Source organism: Haemaphysalis longicornis, unplaced genomic scaffold (genome assembly GCF_048455015.1).
Source record: "Haemaphysalis longicornis isolate Haplotype H1 unplaced genomic scaffold, Haemaphysalis longicornis Haplotype H1 scaffold_3, whole genome shotgun sequence".
In the NCBI taxonomy this organism is placed as follows: Eukaryota; Metazoa; Arthropoda; class Arachnida; order Ixodida; family Ixodidae; genus Haemaphysalis; species Haemaphysalis longicornis.
The window spans coordinates 200,215,310-200,240,627 of NW_027526335.1; the positions used below are offsets into that span (position 1 = coordinate 200,215,310).

General features: G+C 45.6%; 1 long non-coding RNA gene across 1 annotated transcript; it reads left to right on the forward strand.

Moving 5' to 3' along the window:
* The first annotated feature begins 8,610 nt into the window (after positions 1-8,610).
* On the forward strand, positions 8,611-10,349 carry LOC144173656 (uncharacterized). Its single transcript, XR_013323348.1, has 3 exons — positions 8,611-8,683; positions 9,154-9,240; positions 9,907-10,349. It is a non-coding gene; the product is annotated as an uncharacterized LOC144173656 (long non-coding RNA).
* Positions 10,350-25,318: the final 14,969 nt, after the last annotated feature.

Below are 25,318 nucleotides of genomic sequence, written 5' to 3' on the forward strand. Positions count from 1 at the left end.
AAGCATTATCATCATCAGCCTATCAACGCCCACTGTGGGGCAAAGGCCTCTTCAATGGATCTCCAATTATCCCGGCGATACTGTGCTGACTGTGACCAATTTATTACCGCAAACTTCTTGATCTCATTTGCCCATCTTACTTGCTGCCGCCCCATGCCACCATTGAATTTTCTAAAGATCCACTGTGTTGCCGTTAGTGAAAAACGGTTATCTTTCCTTCGCATTACCTGCCCTGCGCAAACCCATTTCTTCTTAATTTCTACTAATATGTGATTAACACGTGTTTGTTTCCTTTTTCCTTGACGTTACGCTCATGATCGTTTCTTCCATGTCTCGCTCTGTCGTCCTCAATTTAGGTTCATCCCTCTTAGTTAGCCTCCAAGATTCTGCCCCGTAGGTCACTAAGATAAAGCTGTCATGCGCTTTCTTCTACAGCGATAATGGTAGGCATCAATTCATTTTTAGAATTCCTGCCGAATGTACTCCACAATGTAGGTATCCTTCTAATTACCTCTTCTCTTGGAGGGTGATCCTTGGTCACCCCTTGGCCTAAGAATATACTGTTGATTCTCTTACCACTTCCACTGCCTCGCCACCTATCTCAAGCCGCTGTGCTCTCCCCAGGTGATTAAGCATTACATTAGTTTTATGCATATTTATTTCCATGCCTGCGATTCTACCCGGCTTGTCCAGTGGGGTAATCATGTTCGCCTTTCGTCCTCCGAGTTACTTGGCAAGGCAACGTCATCAGCAAATTGATGTTACTCAGGTATTCTACAATTAACTGTTACGTCCACCTGATCCCAAACCAGTGTTCTGAATACCTCTTGTAAACATGCTGTGAATAACATTGGAGAGATTGTGTTTCCGTATATGACGCCCTTCCTTATAGGTATTTTACTGCTCTCCTTAAGTGGGACGATGATAGCTGTGGGCCCATTGTAGATATCCTCTAGTAATCTTACGTAATGCTCGTCTACACCCTGATTCCGCAATGTCTGAATGACTGTTGACGATTCCATAGAGTGAAATGATGATTGTATGGTTTAACGAACCGAGGCAACGCAGGCGATAGGGCGCGCCGTAGTGGAGGGCTAAGGAATACTTAAGTCCTGCTGGGGATCTTTAACGTGCGCTGAAATCTCGTACACACGGGCGTTTTTGCTTTACGCATCGCGGCCGCTGCGGCCGGGAGACAGAGTCAACTGCATTTTCATAATCTATGAAGCTATAAATAGCGGCTGAGTATACTCCGCGCATTGCTCCATCACCTGATTGATCCTGTAAATAAAGTATTTTGTTGAATAGCCTTTACGAGACCCAGCTTGTTCATCGGGTTGACTAAAATGTAAGGTGGCAGAAATTCTGTTAGCGATTACCTTGGTGAGTACCTTGTAGATGACTGACGGTAAGCTGAGGGGCTTGTAAATTTTCACGTCCTTATGTCATCTTTCTTATACATTAGGTTCATGTACGCGTTCTTCCAGGATTCAGGTACATCTCGTGGTCATTCGGCATTGCGTATACACGTTTGCCAGTTTTTTTAGTACGACTTGCCCGCCATCCTACAAGCATCCAATCCTCACAAGATGCTTTTACCGCTTTCATCTCTTTCAAAGCCATCTTTACTTGTGTTCCTCGTAAGGTTTTATCCGGAATGTCGCGGCTACTATGCATATCTCTATAGAACTCTTCGGCTACTATCACCATTTTATCCCAATTTGTGATGGCATTGGCTTGCTCGTCTTTAGGTGCGTACATCTGATTTTTCACAATGCCTAGACGCCTCTTCACTGCTTTCAGGCTCCCTCCGTTCTTTGCAGCATGCTCAGTCCTCCCCATTATATACTTTTGTACGTCAGCTGTCTTGCGCTAATTACCTCCGAAAGCTTTGCTAGTTCTACTCTCTCAGCTGCAGTAGGTAGATATTGTCATGCTTGGCCGCTTCCTACTTTAATCTGTCGTCTTTAAGGAAAGTTCACCAGTATCCCGCCTAGCAATCAAGTGAAAATGCTCATACACACAAAGCTTGAATTCCTCAACAGTTCAAGGGGCAGCCGCCTTGAAATACCATCCGCCTTTTCGAGTGCGCTAGATACCTCAATAAACCCGAACAATACATATAAAACCCCGCTGATATCTGGCCCTCACAGGCCGCCCTAATTTTGGCAAAATATGATTCTCCTTTGTGCAGCATTCAGAACACCACAGTCCTGCCAGTAAAGTGAGCCCCCATAATAGCCAACGCTTGCTCACCCGTCGCACGTTTTATCTTGGAACACTAGTGCGTAAACATTAACCTTGGAGACACATCCTTCTTGAAGACTTTCTTGCCACTCTTCCTAAAGCGATGAGACACATTCATTTTAGGTTGGTTGTTATTATTATATTATTCCTAGCGGCCCCATTGTGTTCGGTGGTTTTAACGAATAGAGAATATGTTAAGATACGTTAGTGGACTACGCAGAGCTCAACGCTACAGTAGGGACATTTGTGTATTTTATAATGTGCTTTTCATTGTTACCTTGTTATATTACCTGTAGATATTTTAGAGAGCCATGATACCAGTCGCATCAGCACGAATGCAAGTCCATATACCACAAGGGTATGTTTACGCGAGTGTTATCAAGGTGGGGTTACAACATGGCGGCCACGTATACTTAACACGCCATGAAAGGGGCCGCTCCTACTCTAGTCGGGCTCACCTCCTCGCCCACCAAACCGAACCTTTTCCCTCCTCCCGAACTAAAACGCCTAACCATAAAACCTAAATTGCGCTGTTACACTTCGTCATAGCCCCAAACACACACCGCAATTCATGATACCTGACATCGCATAAAACCAGTTAAACATCACAACCCTACACACATCAGTTATTTAAACTGGGTACATGCCGAGGCCATTCTGCGATCGCGAACTTTTAAAAACCCTCTGGATTCCATGGAAGCACGCAGCCACGAGAAGTGCTCAGCCCGGTGCTTGACGCGCCCGGATACAGCAATACTATAATTCTTTTACATAGACCCACAGGGTAAGTAAATATCGCCTCTTCACATTCCAACTCCACCTATCCAGCAAGACGCTAACTGTCCCAAACCCGCTTCCCGTAACATGCATTAGAATTATCACTCCCACAGGGAACCGCCCAACCACGATACCACGCCACCGAACTCCTTTTCACGATAGCTTCCGCGGGCGCCAACTACAAGCACCCCACACGTACGTATTCAGCGCATTCAATCACACAGCACCGCCTACCTCGATAAAAACTCAAGCATCGCATCACGCGCATGCCGAAATTAATTAACTGCTATCCACTGCACCCCCGGCCAGATATTCACGAACTCATAAAAATCCCTACAGAAAAACACCCGAGACCTCACATTGCTTCAGGGATACCAAACACTAAACACTGGTATTACACCGGGCCATGCCTAACATTCCAAAGCGATCGCATGGGATACATGCCACATAAGCTTTGTCGGTGCGGAAACTCCGCACCAGGAACAGGACCATTATTAAATTGGTACACTCTAACAAGCCCCCCTTTCCTACCGTAACAATTCACACCTTCAGGGATACCACTCTACGCTTCCCGCAATGGGTTTGGCACGGCACTGCACTTCCCGCCAATCTCACTTGCGTGTCCAGCTCATTCTCGTCCCATAAACACATCCCTGCGGCCAGTCCTATACCAGAGCCACTCTGATGCCTCAATCGGCTAGACCCAACGTTTTTACTCCTGTCTATCACACCCTCCACGGCGTTCGTCAGAGCCCTGGCCATCGCTCCTGTCCTGCCCGTTCTTCCCAATGCATACCTCATCCGGAATGGGAAGACATCACCTTAGTTTTCCTTTCTGTCGCCCTGATCACATCCTGGGAGCTCTTCATAAGTTCCTTACCAACAGTGATGATCCGGGCTGCGCATGAAGGTTCATGTGAACATGTTAAACAGAAGTGTGGTTATATCCTTCAAAACGTAGATAAACCGGTGGATTGAAAACGGCCGTTTGGCCCTGCGGCGAGGTGACCTGACTCTCTACCCTATTAACTGCCTCGCTCAACCCTTCATCCTCCAACCCAACTGTGTTCTTCCAGGTAACCTGACTACGGTGACAAAACATACCCATTCCGTGCCTACCAGTGCACTCCTTGGCCACATTGCTCTCTATCTCCCCCGGCACCTATTGTGGGCAGTACTACCACTGACTCGCCCTAGCTCTTCAACACTAACATCCTGCATTTTGGCCATTGCGTGCTCGGGTCCCCGTCCCAGCGTGGCCTGGTTAACACTGTTATGACCTTCGTTGACGCTTTACCGCAGTGTGGCAGGATGCAACAACTCCGACAGAGACAAATTAACCCTACTCAAGATCACGTGTACTTCACTGGACATGGAAACGCTTGTTGAACACGTTATTTTTTGCGTTCCCTCAGCAAAGCTCCTGTGGTACCCCCAGGAATGGCGTCCACCCTCCGCGCCCTCGAAATCAGCAGTCACTGTAGAGGCACTCCGCTGGTGAAGAACAACTACGATGCCCGACGTTTGATGGTCGCTTTGAATATCTGAGCATGCCCGGACCCACCCTCACCACGCGCCTTTTAAATTCTCCGCAAGTCAGTGGGGCACTTCGAGCTGCCCCTTCATGAATCACAATGGCAATCACACACTGCTAAGCCTAAGTGCTAATCTTGCTCCGCAATGACATCTCGGCTAGTGATCTGCGGCGGCACTCTTTTCATTTCCGCCCGCTCGCGGAGGCACGGAGAACATTGCTTATTGAAGCCTCTGTGTTCCCATTCTGGGTATTTCACTGATAATAGTTCTCTTCACCGGAGAGTTCCCCGATGAAGAAGCCATTACAAGCTTATCTACTTCTGCAGAAGGGAGTATCTTCCCGAAGCAACAAGCAAGAGCACGGCCCTCGCAAGAAATCTTTACCACCAATACGGAGAAGTTTTTGAGGCAGTCTCAACTTATCCGTAGCATTTTCATCGTCATCATTATCATCATGCTCAAAAAAACTGAGCCTCTCTTCTAATGCGCGTACTTGCACGGATATCCTTTTAAAAGTTTTCGCTACAAACTAGTGAAATGCTTTTATTGACGTCACGAAGTCATGACTTGCCGGAAGATTGGAAAAGGGACCAATGACATAGCACCTTATGTAACAATATATTGATAACCCTTCCGAAAGTATCCGTACTATTTATGCACACAAAATTATTCAGGCATATTTTATATATTCGACTTCATTGCATCACGGGTTACGGCTGTAAATCTGTGCTAGTAATTATGACTCCACAATAAATCCCCCTTCGACGATATTACCCCGTTGTATTTTACACATCGTACTAATTTTGGACCATATACTGAATACCCTATACAACCGGACTTCTAGAAAATTTGGCATGTATAAAGGCCCCCGGCCAATCAATAAAACTTTCGCACCCCTCCGTCTAACGACGATGATGGTAGAACGAGAAGCTTTCTCTTCGACTGCGCAATCCCACACCGCGAGTATGTGCTCACTCTGGAGGCACGCGCCACTTTTCTAGAATACGCAGACCAACTTTTTGGTGTGCGCTCCGTAGACCTAACGCTGGGGTGTACGGTGCGGATCGGTACCTGGTGTTTTCTTAGACCATATCGAAATGAAGCAATCATATAGACACGGGCTTCGTTGACGTCCGTTCGGTTCTGGCTGCGGGAAACGTTTTTTTTTTCTTTAACTTCATCCGTCATCATTCATCATCATTGTCAGAGAAAGTTTGCTTTCCTGCAGGGCGTATTGGCGTACAACGGCATCCGTGAGGGCACTGAAGCTGCGCTGTAATATTTTGTTGTCACACCTAGAAAACCAAGTGCTAACTTAGTGTTAACAAATTGCTGGACCGTAAAGAATGTGTGTTAATGCTCTTAACCTGGCCTTCTACGTTCATTCGCAGGTGCAATGGAGTCATTAAAAACATGAATGTCATAACCATCGCTTGCCGTGCGTTATAACATGCCACTGAGATGAGTTTATTTTATACCCTTAAGGTGTAAATCCGGTTGAACAATTATCGTAACAGAAAAAGTCATGCCGAGTCATGTGACCCCATTTGGAGCAAATGCATAAATTGTGTGTTGCGGTAATGTTAAGAAAATTATTCTAATTCCCCATTGCCATGATACCTTGAATGAAGTAAGCGAAAAAATCAGCTAGGGCGGGCAAACGACAGAACAGGAGGACAGCGTGCCCGAAAATGTTTGCACTTAACTCTATGAATAATGGATCACCAACCAGGACAATCATTGACTAAACCGCACGACCTAGGTAGAACCAATAAAATATTGTTTACTTTCTACCCATGACTATATAACTGCTAAAAAGCTGTGACAAAATATATTTCATAGTAGCACTTATTACTTTATGGTCGCCTTTACACGGGTCTGGTTTGGGTTCGGGAAATAACTCAGTCATACCCCAAGAGTGGCATTTCCTGTCCTTTTGACACCATCTACAGTCTTTGTCAAATTTTGCTAAGCCATGGAAACGGGGTAGAGGCAGCAAAAAGTTCAATTCACAAACTGACAGGTCGAGCGAGGCTGAAACGTTTTAAGCCACAAAGGTAGAAAAAAAAAATACCTTTTTTCTTACTGTCATAACATAATTTTCTCGCGGTTAACAAGTTAGGCTTATTATTAATATTCTTTTTAGTGCAGAAGGCTTAGGTTTGGCAGAAATATATCTGGCAAGGGCTGTACATACTCCCACCTGTTTTGTGTTATCAGGACAAAACATTTGCCAGGCGCCGTAGAACAGATAATAAAGTGCTGTCAATTTAACACCAGTAACGTGAGAAATCGGGGTCCTCTATTCGTGACGTAAAAGTGCTGGCGAGTCCGAAGGCTGTATATTTGAATTAATTTATGAAGGATGTCTGTCGACAGGTAAACAAAATAACAACGCCTAAAATTGCACACACCATATAAACGCTCAAAATAATACATTTCGTTGACACTTTTGCCGCCATTGCATACACTCTAATCCTGGTAACCGATAATGTAACTTCTACACGGAAGTAACCTATAAAATAAAGGTTACAATGGATTCATTTTGATGTTTTCTTTATCCCAGTCCGTTCTAAGGGTACAATCGTGAGGTTAAAAGCGATTTATAGGTTACAATAATGATTTATAGGTTACATCAACAAAATCTGACATGTAACCTCTACGTTGTAACCTATAAAACGCCCTGTAACCTATAAGAGATGCTCGTCGCGCCTTCTCTCCCGGCGGCCGTTGATTTCTCCGTTGCATGACGGGATACAGAGAAATGGCGGCGCCGGCAGGCCCGGTGGCCGCGTTTTCGCGCCACTCGAGCCTTTCAACCGCTGTGATACCCCTACGATGAAGCGAGGATTGCTGTTACAAGACTCATTTGTCGGCGTGAGTCGCGGAGGCTGCGGCGAGCCCATTTGTGACTGGCAGCGCTTCACGGCCCGTTCTTCTACGACCAGCATCAAGTTCGCATGTTGGATCAATACCCCGGCGCCAGTGAAAGCGAACTCGGTGAGTATATTCCCTTAACGGTTCCCGTGCTTTCATTGGATGTATCTTTTCGCTGGGGACTTTTCAATTTGAAATTGCAGCATTCGAGAGGGATTTTCGTTTCCTGACTGGTTGCTTCGCTGGACGTTTTCTGTTGTCCGCGACGGCAATTGAATGAACTCACGGGCTTGCGTTCGTTGCGTCAGACTAGAGCGGACGATCGGGAAAGCACAGATAACGGCGCCCGTGACCTGCTTTCTGCTCTGTTTGCGCGCCTTCGTCATGTGTTGAGCGTTTTGTTTACGCTGTTCGCTGCATCGGGCGCACTTGACGAGTTATTGGCCCATGTAATTGTCAGGTAGCTCTGTTTGAATAATTGAATTTTTTCCCATTAAAGTCTTAAATTATCGCGCTATTCTCTGGGTATTATCATTTTGTTTCAGCCGTCGGGAAATGTTTATTTTTCTCGCTGCATATATTCGGAATGGTGTCTAGTTTATTGGTCTTGTAGTAATATATCCGGATAAACACAAGGTGTGTGCTACAGAAAAGTAGTCCACTTAATGCTGCCCGAAATTTCTAAACTCACTTTTGTCCAGCACAAGCCTCTTTTTTGTGAAAGTTTGCCTTACGGCACAATAAAACGTTTTCGTATGTACAACACTCCTCATTTTTTTCATTCTTTTCCTTGAGTGGGTAAATTTGGTGTTAGACATTTTGAGACAGCGGGCCATTTACACCATGTTAAGTGGTTTATTATTCTCATTCGCACAAATCAGTCGTTTATTTATTCGTGTGGTATTGCAGGGCAAATGATTGTCTCGCGTGATCCTAGTGTAGTGCAGTAAAGCGACTTTACAGAATGGTAGTATGTATGAGCCAGCATGCAGGCTGCTTGATTGTTGTTTTTTGATGATACAGAAATTGTGACGAATTACACAGAGACAGGTGCAGGTGTAAAAATGGGTTCTGCACTCCCATCAGATCCTGGCTGTTCAAAAAGTGTGGTTGCATCTGGCTACCTATGCTATGACTTATCAGCACTACTGTTTTTTCTTGCAGGCAGTGTTCCTTTAGCTGACAACCAGGACTCCCCTGCGTATGACACAAGTTGAAATGAAGTCTGATTTCATCGGAAACAACGGTATGAAAATGCAATAACTAAAACACATTCATTAAAATTTTCTTTGTAAAGATGGCACCCAGGCCTGCACAGACAAAGGTATGATTCACTTGTAAAAATGCGAGGCCTTTCATCAAGTGTTATGATGTTATATTTCGTATCTTATTTTGCCTCATGTTTAGTGACTCTTTCTATCAGTTCGTTACTACATGAACGTTATGAATTCACATAACGATTTCCTCAGCATGGAGCTTTGATGTTTTTCAGCAACTCTAGCTATTCTATAAGATGCGTGGTTTTGCAGAGCCAACAAGAAGAACTTTTTCTAAAATAGCTCTGCAAGAAATCTCCAGTTGTTAGTGAGTGCTTGTGCTGTGGTCTTTTTTTCGTCTTGTCAAGTTTGAAGTGTTCTTTCATTATGAATGTATACCAACTGCCCAGCTCTAAAGCCTATTACATTTCAACCCAAATAACCCTTCGAGTCATTACAGGTACAGACATCCTGGGAATGCCACTTGAAGATCGGTGCAAGTTCTAGATGTATCCTCTCCCACAACACATCTGGACGAAGAAAAAATGTAAGTTGGCGATTCCTTTTTACTGATAGCCGAGGAAGAAACCACCGATAAGAACACTTTACTTAAATGAAAAACGTTTCGGCTTCCACGTGGGATCCTTGTTCAAAATGAAACTGCCAGTACAAGGGGGGGGGGGGGGAGGAGGAGGAGGAGGATGTTTAAGTACAGCCAAAAATGTGACGCAGGTAGCGTCAGCATCGTGAAAGCACGTTTCCTGGGTTTAGTGCGACGTTCGCTCTGTTGCGTGTACCAGTGATTCCACATGAAGGCGCGGAAACGTTTTTGTTTTCTCTTTTGCAAATGTATGTCAGTTTATCTCGTAGCCCAAAGTTTCTGCCTGTTCTGGGTGAGCATGCAGAAACATTTCGCGAGATAAACTGGAACACGGCACGATTAAAATTCGGGAAGGTTGGCCGGTATGACTATAGTGGCTTCGCGTTGTTCTGAACAATGCGGCCAAATTGCTCTGTGTAACGATTACTGAAATGATGTGAAATTATTAGGAAAGGCCGTAAATCACTCCTCTGGTGTGGCCTTTCATTTCATTCTCTGGTCTCCGTCTTCATTTTCGTGCAATATATTTTTCGTACTTCACATGCCTGTGGTTTGGTGTGAGGGGCTTATGGTTGCACTGGATTTTGTTCTTTTTTCTGAAATTTTCTGTAGATGTCTCTTCAAGGTGGGGAAGTCCAAGTGACGGCCCCTCACATATATACCCCCATCTGCGGCAGCAGGGAACAAGATGACCGCGGGAAATCTTGCGTAAATTGCGAAGCTTATCTCTGAATTTTTCCAAGCGCCTTTTTTCGTGCAGGAAATTATAGATACCATTTAAAGTTTGTCCAAAAGACAGATTGCAATCGGCCTAGAAACTTGTTAGTGCTGCATAAAAAACGATAACTTGGCGTGGGAATCACAACTCAGGTGGAACTGTAAAGAGGAACATAAGAGGGAAGTGTAAAGATGGATTCGTAAAGGCGAGTGAATTCCAAGTGTAATATTAGACTGAGTGAAACGGAGAATGTAGGGAACATAGCCATAAACACTGCTTTGTATGAAAAAGTGAATTTGTAATAAATGTTCTTTCTACTTTTCCACATTCTGCGTTTTTTCTGTGGGGAACCATGACAACAACACTGTACTGGGAAAGTGCACCCCTGAGAACCATCTTATAAATGTAGCTCAAACTCGAATTCGTCTGAAATTGTTCAATGGCAGTATCCAAACAATTCGGAATGCTTTGCATACATCCGTGCAAATATTGAGGTAAAGAATTTGTATATTTGGCCATGTTTGTGAAGCTATTCACGCAACATTTATTAAATAGGTTTAATAAGGATATATGAATAAACCGAATTTTACCTGGAAGTCTAAAGCAATATAGGAAACACCAATTCGCCCAGGAATCCGCACTCGTCCAATACTCATTAAGGAACGATAATAACGCTGGGGTGGTTCGCCGCTTTGCTTTTTAATAAATAGCCCACAGGTGTTTCATAATAATAAATGTGAATGTTCAAAACTACCGATGCGAAACTTCTGGAAATGTGCTCCTGTTAAATGCGCAAATATGTGTGCATGTACTGCAATTCTCTTTTGATAATCATGGCCTAGGTTGTCAGACAAACATTTTTGGCTTAAGGCTATGTTATCATAACTTTGGCGTCCTTTTGAAGTATGCTATCAAGTGCATCTTTCCACTCAAGCTTGGTTTCACTAAAGCCTAACGTTGTTTAACTAAAGATCAATTTAGCAAAAGACCTATCATGCATGTTTGATACCGGTTTCTTAAACGGCACAAAGCTGATGCAAACATCAAATTTAGTTATGCCTGTTTATAGGACTTAAGCGTTGCCAATACTCACGAAGATTTTTGGGTGACAACATGGGTAACGATTAACGAACAGGTAATGCAATGCATATATATTAAGAGAACATTTTCAAGCTTTTTGGCACTGCTGTTTTAGGAATTATAAAAGTAATTTCTCTTTTAGCCCCAGCCGTCTGGCCGGCAGTTTATTCAAGGGACGAAGAAGAGACACCCGACGCAAAAGTTTAGACGGCGCAATGGACAGCATGGTCGCACATATCTCTGCTGGAGAAATAAAAATATTTTTTTCTCTCTCTCCACTAACGCAATGTTTGTTTACCACGCGGGAAAGGCGCCTTGGGGGTGTCGCCACAGCGGCGCCGGTGAAAGCGCGCCTGGCGCGCAACATCACACCTTCCAATTTGTGTGGCCTTGGACGGCGGTAGATGTAACTTATATAAAGGTATACATGCTGAAAGCTGCAAAGTAACCCATAACTGCGTAACCCTTACGTGTATACGTATATAAAGGTTACAAAGATATAGGTTACATTTGTACCTTATAAATTATAGGTTACAAAAATTCGAAAATGTATACCTCTATTAAGGGTTACCCAGCTTAGAGTGTAGTCAAAGCCGCGTTGTAATGGTATGCCAAGCCCATGATTATTTTGCGCACGCGCCTATGCATTGACGGCTGTGTAATAATTGTAAAATGACTGTGTAATGCACACTTTATAAGGCACCATGTCGTCATACCATCCTTCTTGCGCTGTCGAAGCGACGGAGGCGTTATGACCAATCATATCCGTATGAGGGAATCAGTCATTCAGACTGAGAAAATGCTTTTTAAAGCCTGTATTTCCGACGCATAGCGTCATCATTCACCGAAACTTTCCCCATAGCGCAAACATAGCTTCATGTTATTACTTCCTGTTACTTCATATGACGTAGCCGGGAGTCCTTTGAATTATCGAGTACCACCTAGCCAATGGTCATATAAGTCAAACTGACAGGACACAAGTATTTACGCGCATACGAACGGAACACTCAGGTTATTCAGTATACGGGCATAAGATTTGGTCATATGTTTGTCTTATGGGGAATTTTCGGGGAGTCATGACGACGAAAAAACGTCATGACTCACCTAAAACTTCCACAGCAGGGAAAAATATCAGCAAATCGCATGACCATGTAAGCCTAACTATGCATAAACTAAGTGTTGCCTATGTCTGCGCGTAAACACTGGTCAGTTTCATTTAGATGACCATTGATGAGGTGGTACTCGATAATTTAAAGCAGTCATGGTGACCTCATATGAAGTAATGTTTTTTAATGCAAGCCTCTGTCATAATTACATACACTACGAATTCCAAATAGTTCTTTTGGAAGCCATGATTCCGAACTTGCAGACATGCTGCCGCTTCCTGTTCTTAAAACGACTTACCCATAATCGGGGTGGTCGGAATCAATGTTGCATAAGCTGGCGATTGTTGGCGAATGTGAGTCGTGAAGTCATCTAGGCACATCGTATTATCATAAGCAGCGACTTTTGTACACCATGAGCAGCTATTTATAGGCATTTGTTTGTTATCCGTGACAATATAATCATAAGCGGATCTTCATCATCAGGCCGGTGCCATTTAAAATCGTATGACTATCATCTGAAAGGCATTATATAAGTGCCCTACAGACTTCTCCGAAAACCCTAAATAAAACATTTACAGGTGTTCACTCCGTAAGCATGACACCGTAACTAGAATAATATTTAGAAAGGAGCCAAAGGTACTGGCAAGTGTTGCGACTATGGTTTTCTGGACAGTTTAGAAGTTGTCTCCGCGCGCAGATTCTGTTACTTTATTCATCCCGCTTCGTTTAAAATACATGGTACTCGGATAATATTGGTTGGTGCTGAAATTACAATTCGCTCGTGTCTGCACTATCCGGGATTATACTGTCTCGCGACTAGATTGGGCCGTGCGGCACTGGTTCGGGAGCATGTTTAATGGCGGTAGGATTATATTAGGCCGCACTCCTTCAGAATTTCACCCATTGCGTCAGAATGGGATACGTAGAAAACGTAACTCGGACAATATTTTCTCGCAGGCTTCTTCTGTTTAGGAACTATAATAGTGTGCGTAAAAATTAATTACGCCTATTATTCATTTACAAGCCATAAGCATCAGTACGTGTAGTAAAAGCAGTCATATAACGGTGGCTGTGATTTAAGCGAGGGTAGTTCGGTCTACAGGATTCAGAAACATAACGGTCATGCTGAGAAATGGAAACCTTTCTTTCGCACATTAGCGACGCGTGAGGTACCCTGTAAAAACCCTCGCTGTAACCGTCATTCCGTCATGGCAAAAAGCGGCCGAAGAGCACGGAAGGGAAGCGTTCGAACCAGCACGGACAAATAACGTCAGGGCTTTGTTTTAGAGCAGCTTTGTTATCTGTGTCATCCGTGCAGTGATGAAACTGCGATTATTTCCTTCATTTTACGGCACAGCAGTATAAATGTCCAAACAGATGGGCGTGTAATAGCGACGTAATAATAGCAACATGGTAGCACTACGCCCGCGAAATGAGCCCCGCCATGGGGATGGCCGCATGGCATACACCTAACGACACTGGACCTATTTCAACCGCTTTACCATTTCGGACCAATAAATTACATAGATTTATGAAACCAAAGCTATATTTCAAGCGAAGCTTTCAGCATCTCACTGATGATGCCCGTACGTGAAAATTCAGTCCAGGAAAGCCAATTTTCTCTGGCAATGGTAATGATCGCGCTTAAGTGTACAAAAGTAGAAAAATAAAAGACGCGAAGCTTGGCGAGAGCTCCGTCAGGCGCCATGCGCTAAATGTTGATGCGCATTAGAGGGTAGACGTAGCGCAGGCGTGCGACGCGCGTCGTATACTGACCTAACGTCATTTCCCTGAGGTGACCGTTGACAGACGTTACCCACCGCTCGGCGCACAGTGAGAACGACGTTACTCGAAATGCCGAAAGGCTGTTAGCCGCGAGGCGTTAGGCCTAACGTAGCACTTTGAGGCTTAAGGCATTAAGTTTGAACCGCATGGAGCGTTTTCTGGTCGCGAAAACGCGCCGCGCACGCCACAGGCCCACTGACGGTGCCGCGGAACAACCTGCACGCTGCGCGCGGCGCGGCCGGCGGTGGCAACATGGCGGTGGCTTCGGCCGCGAAGTTTTGTCGGGAGCTCGAGCGACCTCTTCTAAGCGCTCCCTAAAATGCCCCCCCAAGGCAACCACGAAGTTGCTTGTGCGGTAAAGGAGCTTCTAATGTGGGCTCAAACGGTACTTTAAAACATCTGCGCCGCTAGTGAAAGCGCCAATGCAATATCATCCGGGATGGTTGGCCTAAGCCTCTCTCTGGCGGAGCCAGCCGGCTGTCTCGGACGCTTCGAAACTGCCGACATGAAGCGTTAGTCCATTGGCGCTAGTCGTCAGGCTCCTTCCACTGTTGCGTGCGACACGCGTCATTTAGGAGTGAGTCAGAAGCGGCCGCGCACGCGGAATCGTCAACGCGGGCGTCAAAAAATAGCACGCGCAACGCCGATCCGCACGAATCGCGTGCAAAAACGCGCCATGCGTTTGACGCTGTAGACAGACGCGACGTATCGAAGTTTAACACCTTGAACCAGCACGTACTCGAAAAAGGAGTTTCTGCGAAGCAGCAGGTACCGATTCACCCCACACCGTCAACCCAAACATTAGGCCTAAAGGACGGCATAGCCGAGAGCATATAGTGTCATACATAAACACCAAGAGAGGAATCTGGTGCTGTGATCGTCCGCCGCGATGGACGGGATGGGTAGAAGTGGATTCCGATTAGCGCTCGAAGGCTTTGCGTACGCTGAAGGGCTTTGCGGAACGTACTATAGCTTAGCTGGCGCAGCCAGTTTGTTATCTGTCGGGGTCTCGCATGAACGCCTGCGCTTATAGTGACCGCAACGTGGGATTTGCCGCAAACACTAGCGCCACTTTTTGCCGTAACGGCGGAAAACGAAAGTTGTGGACGGGCAGTTAGCCGTCTCGCCCTCAACAGGCAGCGTTTTTGTTTTGTTTTGTTTTTTGCGTGAGTGCAGTCTTCGCTCGCCGGGAGATCTTACCGCGTCAGTAGGGCCCGAAAGTTGGACAGGTGGAGCTGCTGCTGCTGCTTCTGATGATGATGATGATGGTGGTGGTGGTGATGATGATGCTGATGAGGATGATTCGAGGCGCCGTTCAACAGCGCCACAAGCGGAAGAAAATCGCCAAAATTGTCGGGGCTTGCATTGCATGTGCATGTGGAGCTCGCGTGCTTACGTCTTCTTTAAAAGCGCAACCACTCGTGACCGGCATGATGGTAGTGCTATGACACGCACATATATTTTTTTTGTCGGAAATTAGCTTTGTGCGAGGCACGTTTAGTTTAATAAATTGCGCAATTTAAGTTAATTAGTAATTATTGATTACTCATAGATTAGGTTAAATCTCAGTAATGCCACTAGAGCTTCGAGTTACCAATTAAAGGTATCGATGAGGGGAATCACGTGGGACAACAAAAAATTGCTTCCTGGTAAGTCATGAGATAGTCACGTGAGTCGTAAATTGGGTTAATGTCAAAGTGATGCCACTAGAGTTTGTGAGGTATCAAATTAAAGGTCTCGGTGAGGGGAATCACGTCGGACAAAATAAAGATTGCTTCCTAGGTATAGTCTTGAGATAGTCACGTGAGTCATAAATTGGGTTAAATGTCAAATTGATGCCACCATGCCTTGTGGTGTATCAAACGAAAGGTGTCGATGAGGGGAATCTTGTGGGGCAAATTTAAAATCGCTTCCTGGTTATGGTCATGGGAAAGTCTCGGGAGTCGTAGATTGGGTGAAAAGTCGTATTGATGCCACTAGGGCCCCTAAGGTATCAAAATAAAGTCTCGATGAGGGGAATGACGTGGGAACAATTAAAAATTGCTTCCTGGCTGTAGTCACGAGGCAGTGACGTGAGTCAGTTTGGGTAAATAGTCAAAGTGATGCCACTAGGGCTTGTTACCGCTTGCCCGACTGTAAAAACAAAGTTACACATGCCAGAAACGGGATGATAGTTTGTTGAAAAATTGTGCTAGGAATGTCTGTTCGCGCGTGTAGTGAAAGCGGCGATTAAATATCGGCACAAGATCCCTGCATGCGGAAATAAAATGTCGGTCATTATTCATTCGGGGAAAACTACATTCTAAAGCTCCCCGTGAGCAGACTTGTCCACTTTATGCTTACTTCAAGTTCACCTATTCTAAGGGAATATTTTGTGAATCTTCCATTTTCCGAGGGACTTTCTGGCCCGTATCTGAATTGGAACATACTGCGCTCTGCAGGCCCAGTGGTCCCCGCAGCTACGGGGCTTCCGATTAGGACGTTATCTGCCACTGCCGGACCGCGAAAGGCAGCCAGGGCTCTGACCGCGCTCACAGCAGAGGTCGTTTGCTTTCACGAAAAAAAGGCTGTTTGGGTGTAATTTCACTAGAAATAATTATCGTTCCCGAATTCAGCGTCAAGACAAGTCTAAAAGAATGCCCCAAACGATTTTTTTTTTTTGAAAAGCGATTCAGCAGTGCTTTAAGACTATGTAGAGTTTTTGATATGTGGGGAATCGTCTTTTTTTTAATTCCGATGTTTCTCGAAAACAAACAGAAAATAAACTGTCTTTTTACAGGCTTCAATATTTCGTGGAAAGTCACATCTCTACTTAATGTGCATCCCCTTGCAATTCGAATTAACGCTTTCGCTGTATATAAATTGTATTCATTCATTTGTTTTTCTATTTATTTCTACTTTGTTACTTGTAGCCGATATGCCATGTGGAGCTACGTAGCAGCAACACAATAATGCATCAGGATGGTAAGCTTATCTTTGGCGCTTTACATTTTTGTGGCAGTAAATAAATATACACTTGTCGGATCAGCGCGCTTCGGAAGCACCTTTACATCCTCAATCATTATGACGGCAGTAACTTGAAACACCACACGCTGGAGTGGCTTAGTTATGCTGCTCACCCTAACGACGCAAGTTCAATCTCCGCCACGGTGGCTGCTTTTCTTGTGGAAAAGAAAAAAAAGACGCTCGTATGTCGAGATTTCGTTGCGAGTTAAAGATCCCCAAGTGGTCAAAAGTAATTCAGAGCCCTCCAACATGGCGTCCTCGTGGCCCAGGTGCACAGCCTCGGCTTTTTCATCACCATCATCACAGTGAGCCTGTTGGTGTCCACTGCAGGACGAAAGCCTTTCCCGAAGATTTCCAGCCATGCCTATCGAGCCCATGCTTCCCCCCCACCCCCAATTTTCGTAGGTCGTCTCGCCAACAAATTCTTGGCCGACCTATAGTGCGTTTGCGGTCTATTGGCAGCCAGTCTGTCAAACGGATGGTCCACCTGCTTTCCCTTTGGCGGGACATCACGTGACCAGCCCATTCACATTTTCTCCGCTTAATTTTAACTAGAATGTACTCCACCATGGTCTGTTCCCTAATCCATGGGGCTGTTTTCCTGTCCCTCAACGTGACTCCTAACATTCGGCATTCCATGCCCCGTTGTGCCGATCGAAGTTTGGTTTCAAGTCGTTAGGTGAGACCCCTTGTTTCTGCCCCATAAGTCATTGCTGGAAGAACGGTTTCATTAAATACGAGCTTTTGAGTGACATGGGAAGCTTACCAGCTCGGCACGTTAAACCCCCGTAATTTGAATTTTCAACTGAAATAATGCAAAAAAGGCCGCCTATCTGCTTCCTATGCTCCAAAATGTACAAGTAAAATATTGAAAAACACAAAACAACCTTCTTAGGCTTACCTCCCCATTGATTGAAAAATCGTAAAAATCCCCCCAGTTTTCAAAAGTGGCAGTAGAGCATCCATACTCAATTATTGACCCATGTTATTAATGAGCGTCCCATCGAAAATAATGTAACATATATTCACGAACATCATCAACCACCTTGAACGAAACCGTTACTTGCATCCTGCGCAGCATGGATTTAGAAAGGGCCAATCGTGTGAAACTCAACTTGCTGCGTTCATACACGATTTTCACGTCAACCTCGACAACAATACACAAACAGATGCCATATTCCTAAATTTTCAAAAGACGTTCGATAAGGTTTCACATCACCACTTAGGGGCCAAACTTGTACAGCCTAATCTGGACCCTGACGTGTTAGCATAGCTGAGCGACTTCCTTACCAACAGAAAAAAGTTTGTGTTAGTTAGCAACAAGTCCTCACTCACTCTCTTTCTCACAACACACACGCGCGTGATAACGCGCACACGCACACGCACACACACATACACACACACGCACACACGCACAGACGCTCGCACGCACGCACGCACGCACTCACACACACACACACACACACACACACACACACACACACACACACACACACACACACACACACACACACACACACACACACACACACACACACACACATTCTTTCATGTGTACCACAAGGCACATTCCTGGGCCCTCTCCTTTCTTTGATATATGTCAACGACCTCCTATGAGTATTGTTAGCCAAATCCGCCTATTCGCAGATGATTGTGTCTTGTGCACTACAATCAATAGCCCTGAAGATCAAGCAAAATTGCAAGCAGACCTTTAAATAGCGAAAAAATGGTGCGAAAATTGGAAAATGTCCCTGAGTGTCGCGAAATGCGAAGACATTTCCTTCCATAGGATTGACCAACCACTCACAACTATACGCTTAATAACGTAATCCTTCAAGCAGCTAACACATACGAATATTTTGGCATTCACCTGACCAGTATCCTTTCAGGGTATTTCATCATTAGCTCGAAAATCCCTTGGCTACCTACAACTCACCTTCAAAAACGCCCTCCGCAACTCAAATTACATGCTTATACCACGCTCGTCCGCCCCACATTACAGTACGCTTCAGCATTCTGGGACCCTTACGAACCATACGTCATCGATCAACTGGAAGCCATTCAAAATCGCGCCGTTAGGTTTACATATTCAGATGTGTCTTCCTTCACAAGTGTCACAGAATTAAAACTACGCGCCAACGTTCCTCTCCTCAGTCACTGCCGAAACCTCGCCAAAATAGCCTTAATTCATAGATAATCTCATTCCCTTTCACCCAGTAAGTACATTATCCCCCACCCACAAACTTGTTGCCGCCGTAATAATTCAATGCAACTATGACATCCTCGCCCTAGAACGCCCACATTCGCCAACTCATTCTTTATAATCTGTGCAAAACTTCGGAATAATCTTCCTGACTACGTTGTACGCCCAAGCAACCCTAAATGTTCAAATAAACACTGCTTGCCGTGTGTTCATTCTTGTTTATACGAAACTGCGCTATTTTGGCCTTGGTGGTATGTTATCTATACATTCTACAACTTGGATAATGCTTTGAAGCTCATGCATTGTATTTTTTTTCTTTTATTCAATGTACTACTCTTTCTTTTTTATATGTGCTTTACCCCCCCCCCTCATGTAATGCCCCTTTTCCATATTGCCCTTGAGGTAACGAAAATAAATTAATGAATAAATAAATAAAACGTCATCGAAAGACAGTAGTCTTCTGCCCCCATCGCCGGTAACACCCCCTTTTCTACCCCATCCGCGCTGCTCCCCTCCGCTCCCCCTCCCCTATCATGGATGCAGTCAAAGTTTGCTGAATTCGATCCAATTTTCCTGCGTTCACTCCACCCGTTCAGAGCTCTTCTTTCTGTGGCTCTTTTACGCGAAGGAACAACGGCCCGAAAAAAACCAACACACAGCGCCTCAAGAAAGCAAACAGTGCTTGATCCAGAATAGTGAATAGAGAGCGTCGTGCTGCTGGGAAGAAAAGAAACTCCAGCCACCATCGGGAAAAGAAAGATGTCAATCACAAAGCACAGGACCTTGAAAGGCAGGTGAAATAAAAAAATTAAACCATCTTCCAGTATGGCAACCTGAGTAGTATGCGAAGCAGCCATGGGGTCGACTGAAGTTCCCATTAGTTTTCAATTCGTCGTTTCCGTTAACGTTCAGCTTCGCGTGCCTTCGTTGTATCAGTAGCTTCTTGACGTGGTTTGAATGAGTGAAGGAGATAAGGCGCTTTCGTAGCGCATTTTCCCATCTCGGTATGTAGCGCAGTGGGAAGAGCCCCATGTAACTCCCGTTGCGGCCAGAGAGTCGTGGGATCGAAACCGGGCGCCGCCTAACCATTTGTTTTTGTCGTGGACTGCGCTGACGTCAGCCCAAACGGTGACGGGGCTGAAGAGACGCGCATGCACAGTAGAGTCCGGACGGCGGACAACAACGACAACTAGGGGGGGAGGTACACAGCCTTGAGCATGAGATGCTTGGCATCTGAAATATATTCTTTTCCAGTAGTCACATGACAGCACCCGATTGCAGTGCCAGACTATTCTGTAGTGAGATTTGGTATAAACCACTTCAGGCTCCGGAGGGTATGTTGCAAACCCGCCGCGGTGGCTCAGTGGCTAAGGCGTTGCGCTGCTGAGCACAAGGTCGCGGGTTCGATTCCCGGCCGCGGCGGCCGCTTTTCTGATGGAGGCGAAAAGCAAAAACGCCCGTGTGTACGAGATTTCGGCGCACGATAAAGAACCCCAGGTGGTCAAAATTAATCCGGAGGCCTCCACTACGGCGCGCCTCATCGCCTGCGTTGCGTCGGCGCGTTAAACCCTACAATCAATCAGGGTATGTTGCAAGCCATCAACGGAGCGAGTGACGCCACAGTCATGTGATGCGCCGTCAAAGATGACTGTCACCAAGAATACTCGTGGCAAGGTAGCCCTTTTCTTAGGGAATGCGTGGCGCAGCAGCGTCGTGATGCGTTCTTCAAGAAGTTTCGCAGGGGTTATTTTTTAATGCAACAGCACTATACTTTTCCTGCTCCTTACTAGTGTAATCACTAAATTTGCACACATGTATCTCAATATTGAGATACCTTTTTGTGTCGCCTCGATATAACTATTTCCAACTATCTAAATACTGGCGCCACCAATTGTAAACTATTCAACTTTTAAGATAAGCAGGGTTTTGCAGAGGCTGTGACCACCTATTTCGTGCAAACCGGTAACGCCACCTTGGGAGAGTACTTTTTCTAGTATTTTGGGGCCATTCTCCCTCATGTTATCATTAGGCCGCTTCTCGCTTCGTCTCCTCCCACAGCGCCTCTCAACCTGTGGACACTGGTTGGAGTTTCTCTGACGTAGGTTTTCGATTGGTCGGTGCTTCCCCACGCCACCATTACGACAACGCCACTCCCAGCGACGCTCGCGGGCATGAAAAGAAGCGCGAATACCTCCACATATATAGCAATATGCCGGATGGATGGGAACTCTTCAACCGTTTCCCGATTAGATTTAAAACTCTACAGCCCGTTTGGACGGTGCGAATTAACTTGCGAATTCGCATTTGCGGCATTGCTCGAGCGGGAAATCGACCTATTTTGTTTCTTCGACAGCAACAAAAATCGATCTTTCCGATTGTTTTCGCCAGTGCAGACAAAAGACATATTGCCGCACTAGCGACGCTGCAGCTGCGAATTCAAACGTAATCCGAAACATGTAGATCGGGCTCATGTCTTATTACGCGAAGGTAATAGATCAATTATTCCGTCATGTGCGGTTCCGGAACATGAATACTCATTCCAATACCCTATGAATACGAGGCGTCCACAAAGAAATGGTTATGATTATCATTGTAACGATCGTTCTTATGTAGTTCATTAGCTAGGCCTCTTGAATCTGAACAGATAACCTCTCACTGTGCTCCCTCCTCGCACTTGTGTTACTTTACAATCGCGCCCCGCGTAAGCCAACCACATTATGTAAGCGGCCAGCACGAACGTTGTGCAAACCATGTATTGGCATGGAGTCTTCTGCGAAGGCCCCATTACCTTGGGTACCCAAGCGGCCACCCCAGATACGCTTTACCTGATTATTATTATTTACATTTATGAGCAATAATATGATATTACCATTGCAACTGCGTAGCATATGTAACACCACTCTCAAACGGCCGATTAAATGATAATTAGAGCGAATGGAATTTGCTCTAAATATTATTAATTCAACGCTACACAACAACTCCGAATGGCATTTGAAGCGAATTACATTTTGCGGCTAAGTGAGGTTCGTGAGATGATTCAGCAGCGAAATGAGTAGTAACAAACCAAAAGAAACAGTTTCTAAGAACTGCCAGGAAACACATTTTCCCCCCATATTCTTTTTAAATGAAGACAAACAAGTACTAGCTAAACAGAAAATCTCGTCCAAAATGCGCGGTCTAAGCCAATACGGATTTTCCGCGAAATTGTCTTGGCTCGTGGTGTCTACTGATGTCACATAAAACGGTGATTATTTTCCAAATTATTTAAAATACAATCCCTTGTTATCTTTCCAAAAATATTTTGTATGAAAATATTCTAGATCGACACCTCTGATTTGATCTCTCTCAAGCCCTAGGGGCATTGCTTTGACATTTAACCCGATCAATGACTGACGTGACTATCTCATGACCTAACCAGGAAGCACTTTTTCAGTTGTCCCACATGATTCCCTCATCGACACCTTGAATTTGATACCTCAAAGCCCTGATGCCATCAATTTGACTTTTAACCCAATCTATGACTCACGTGACTCTCTCATGACAATAATGAGAAAGCAATTTTTAATTTGTTCCACGTGATTCACTCAACAAGACATTTAATTTTATATGGGAAAAGCCCTAGTGGCATCTCTTTGGCTTGTAACCCAATCTGTGACACGTGACTATCCCATGACTATAACTAGTAAGCAATGCTTAATTTGTCCCACGCGATTCCCCTCATTAGGTCCTTTAATTCGACACCTCAAAAGCACTAGCGGCATCATTTCAACTTTTAACCCAATCTGTGACTCACGTGACTATCTTATGACTAGAACCATTAAGCAATTTTTAATCTCGTCCACGTGATTCGCCTCATCGAGAGCTCTAATATGATACCTCCCAAGTCCTACTGGCATCATTTCACATTGAAGGCAATTTGTAACTCACGTGACTCATGACTATAACCAGTGGCAATTTCTAATTCCCCCCCCCCCCCGTGATTCCCCTCATCGAGGACTTTAATTTAAAACCTCACACGGCCTGTTGGCATTAATTTCACTTTAAACCCAACCAATGACCATTCAGTGATTAATTACTTAACATAAATTCGGTAATCATTAAAATGACTGGCGTCGTCAGACCTAGCTTCTGACAAAAAAAAATGTGCGTGTCAACTGACTAACATCATCTCGGTAACGAGCGGTAGCACTTTTAAACACAGAAACGCGTGCTCCACATCCAGATGACAGGCCATATCCAGACCTTTTTACGATTTTCTTCCGCGGGTGGCGCTGCTGAACGGTGGCGCTGTTGAACGGTGCGGAGTATGTGTGCTAGCGTCGCGCCTCGACCGGCTCGAGAAAGAAAAGGACCAGCTCAGAGTTCAGGTAGGCGAACAACAGGAGGAGCTGAAAGATGAACAAGATCAGAGGAAGGCACTCGAAGCGAGGTTAACGCAAATGGAATGGAGGTCAAGCTGGCGACGAAGGGTGACATCCCGAGATGACGAAGTAGGTCACGAGGCAGGTGTGTCGGCAATGCTTGCCCCCTAGAAGGAAAGGAGGAGGATAAAGACGCCACGCGAGAAAACGATCCCGGACTGGCGCTGACTCAGCCGGTGCGAGAGCAAGTGGCCGCGCCGGGGGGCAGCCAGGAAAAGGAAGAAAGGCGCATGGTGATCGTGGCGGGGGACTCCAACATGCGGTACTCAGAAATGAAGATTAGAGGAAGGTAATAGAGGACGAGAAAGTGCAGTTTGGCGTGGTTCCGGGGTAGACAGTCAAGGTAGTGTTGTAAAAGGCAAAGGATAAATTGTGGGAAAATATGCAGGGGCAGAACCTAGGGATTATCGCAGGAGGAACCAATGACGTTCTGCAGGGAAGGAGCGCGGGAGTGCGCGAGCAACTAGAACAGGGGGTGAAGGAACTTCGGGAGCAGTGCCCACATGTGCAGGTCGTCGTGAGCACAGTACCAGAGATCATTGGGAGAGGGGTGCATGTGGAAAGGGAAGTTGTACCGGTAAACACAGACATACGGGAGCTGGGCAATGAGCTGAGTTTCGCTGTCGTAGACATCAACAGGGATGTTCGATGGCTGGGCCGAAATAGGGCGTTCCAGCGTGGCGGAGTGCATTTCAGCGGACAGATGGGAACAGCCATCGGAAGACGACACGCGGCGCGAACTGTGGCTTTTTTAGAGGGGCCACGGGCCTTTGCGAAGATGATGTAGACGAATGCGCGGAGCAAAGGGAGATAGCGGGGTCGGTGCAGATCGGTGCAGGCAAACGAAAGGGACAACGGTGGCGTGTAAAGAAGAGAGGGGGGAAACTGAAGATCGCGTACATAAACATGCAGGGTGGCAGGAAAAGAGAGAAGTGTATGGAGATTACTAAGTAGCTAGAAGAGGGATATATACAGGTATGCGCTGTGGCCGAGACGCACCTACGGGACTTGGAAGAACCTCCGGTAATCGGAGAGTAGGTATAGGAAGGTTGTAACAGGACGTCTGGATGGAGAAAAGGTGGAGGAGTAGGTATGCTTGTGAGATAGTTTTGACTCGCTTACACCGAGCTACGTGGAAGCGCATTACACGTTTCTTTTGTCCTCCCTTTAAGCATTTCTTCTGTTGTGGAGGTTTATGTCGCTACTGCCGGTTAGGCTACCTCTTCTGAGGGGACGGCGACATGCCAAGTTACCCGCCGCGGTGGCTCAGTGGTTAAGGCGTTGCGCTGCTGAGCACGAGGTCGCGGGTTCGATTCCCGGCCGCGGCGGTCGCTTTTCTGATGGAGGCGAAAAGCGAAAATGCCCGTGTGTACGAGATTTCGGCGCACGTTAAAGATCCCCAGGTGGTCAAAATTAATCCGGAGCCCTCCACTACGGCGCACCTCATCGCCTGCGTTGCGTCGGCGCGTTAAACCCTACAATCAATCGACATGCCAAGTTACAAAAATGATGTCTTTGTCTTTTCGTAATTTGAACAAGGTTTGTTTGATGTTTTAAAGTAGAAATCGCACGTTTGTGTACAAGAATGCTCGAACAAGGGATTGTGGTATGCGAAAAAGTACGGCAATAGGGTTCACCAAGAATCAAACTTGAGATAGTTGGATTTTCCAAAACGGGCCCGTGGGAGTCACAAGGGGTTATCTTT